Here is a 2,612-nt window from a genome sequence, read left to right as displayed (position 1 = left end):
GAGTTAAGCCACATTGGGTTTTTAAGCATGTAACATTTCTTCAGACGCTGCAATGGTCGTGGTCATTTGAACTGAAGTATATTATTAAATATGTATTACTTAATATAATACTAAATTGCAACTTCAGCATTATGAATGTGTAAACGTATATATATTTTTAAACACATAACACTTTAATATAAATGCTTCTCAGTACATTCAGCAGTCTACTTTAACCATATTTCAAAGTCAATAGAAGTAATTATGAAAGCACAAATAAAGATGTATTTAAGTCCTATTTAAGTGGGTTGTGCACCACATTTTAAAGTTTAACTAACTGCATTTAATATAAATTTTATTTATAATAAATTTTAATTTAATTGAAAATATGTACAAAAACATTACACTCTGTTTATTATTATATATTATAACAATACTATTTTTAGAAAAATGCAGAAGTGCACTTCTATTTCACAAACGGTTATGACGTACAGTAACTACATATTATGTTTGGACTTTTCTCTGTTTGAACAGTCGCTTTCTAATATCCTTGTGCATATAAAGTTACCAGACCTACCAGTTTTTAAATATTAGATAAAAACTTTAAAGAGATAATGCCAGGATGTGATTTCTGTCTGGTCTGGGCTAATTGCTCAGTAGACTTCTGTTGTGAATGCATGCGCCTTATTTTCTAGAGCTCAACCTGTATTAAGTCTATAAAGAAAATACTGTAGCAGCATTTGAATTGAGCTGCTGGACTATCTGTATAATGAACCTCAAGAGCAGACAGATTTATCAGCTCTGTGCTTCTCCAGATATGTGAGGCTGCCAGGTCACATACAAACATACATTTAGAGGCCATCCATAATACCCCTCTAATCCGTAAACCCTCTATCTCTCACACACATATCCTGCTATATTCACTCTATTAGGTTATAATCATTCACATGCTGAGGCAGTTACAGGACACACAGCAATGTCACCGTGACCTTAAAGTTAAAACCTTCCTGTTGGCACCATGAAGATAAAACTCTGTTACATCTGTCGGCGTCTGTCACCATCGATAACCAGCAAAACAGACTTATTTTTGAAAATATAAATATACAAATATTAGTTGTGTATTTTAAGAAATATACAATTATTAGTTGTGTATTTTAAGAATTATGTGTTTGATTTTTGGCCCATTTGAATTACATAGTTTTAACAAAAACTAATAAACTTACTGTTATGCATATGTGTCAGTCATATAAATGAAACAGGTACAAGGTAAGAAACAGGTAAGATTTCTGTATTGAAAATAAAATTAAAAACAAGTTTTATTTAAATATTTTATCACATTTTCAAACTGCATTCAAATTGCTTAGAATCAACATACATTTTTCAAACATTCCGTTTATTTGTAGCATTGCATAAATCTTTCATTCATGTATAAAAAACGAATATGCACATAAACATTAAGGTTATCAGTTTGTCTTCTTTTAAACTGTGTTATCCAAATGCATGTAGTTTTAATATCCAAATACATAAATCTTAAATTTAGTGTGTGTCAGAGACAGCAGGACGTGCGATTTATTACTTGACCACTGGATGGCGGTATAACGTTTTCCATTTTTATTATTATTATTATTTAAATACGCTGTATTATCATAGATCAGCAAAATGCTATAGGATGCCTTGTTCTCACTGCTTCAAATTCTCAAAGCACCTGCAGATGCTGTTGTTTGGGCTTAGCTATTCCTTCACAAAGCCAAACCATCCTGAGGCTTTCATGTGAGGAGTACAGGAGGTGTTTCATGTCCTGATACGGACCCCTCTAAACCTGCGCCCCGCCGGACGGATTAGACGGCAAGATGACGGAAGAGCCAACTGCTGTCTCCAGGCAACAGCTTGTGGCACACTGTGAAGCAATTTCTCACATGTAAACAAAACTGAGATGCTGATGTCGTATTCATCCCCATTGCTAAACAGCAGGTTGCATTTCAAAAGGGATAAAGCCTTGTTCTCCTTTCCTGAAATTAAAAAGCGCCACCTGCTATATCCAAACTCTCAAAGATGATATTTCACACTGACTTAGCCATTTAGGATTGAAATGTAAGTGTCTCTATCTACATGTCATTCATGAAGCTCATTACCAATATGTGGCCCTGCTCTCCCCTAACTGCATATTCAAACACAATGTTAAAATCACTTTTTCAAGGCAGTGAATTTTCCTGTCTACTACAGATTAACTTGCACGCGAGGGTCTTTTTTTTTTAAGTTAAGTGAGGTGAAATATTACACAGGCCTACACTTGAAAAACAAACAACACATTTAATATTAAAGAGGTTTGAGTGGTCTGATTTGGAGCGCTCATTCTGTGACAGTGACAAATTAATATACGAATCATTTAAACAGGTCATGCATAATCATCAGACAGACAGGTGGCTTGATTGTGAGGTCTTTGATTACTCATGAGCTACATTTACATCTCATCATCAGCCCTGAGGGTGCAAATCAAGGTGAAGCTTTCAACCAATTGCCAAATTATAGTTGTATTTATTCAAATTCAAGAGATGCAATATTGCTTTTCTTTTCTTTTTTTTCTTTTTTTTTTTTACGGTTTGAGTCAGGTCTTTAAATATAAGAATTTAAAA

The sequence above is a fragment of the Carassius auratus genome, chromosome 3, assembly GCF_003368295.1.
Source record: "Carassius auratus strain Wakin chromosome 3, ASM336829v1, whole genome shotgun sequence".
In the NCBI taxonomy this organism is placed as follows: domain Eukaryota; kingdom Metazoa; phylum Chordata; class Actinopteri; order Cypriniformes; family Cyprinidae; genus Carassius; species Carassius auratus.
Note: the sequence above shows the minus strand (reverse complement) of the source record.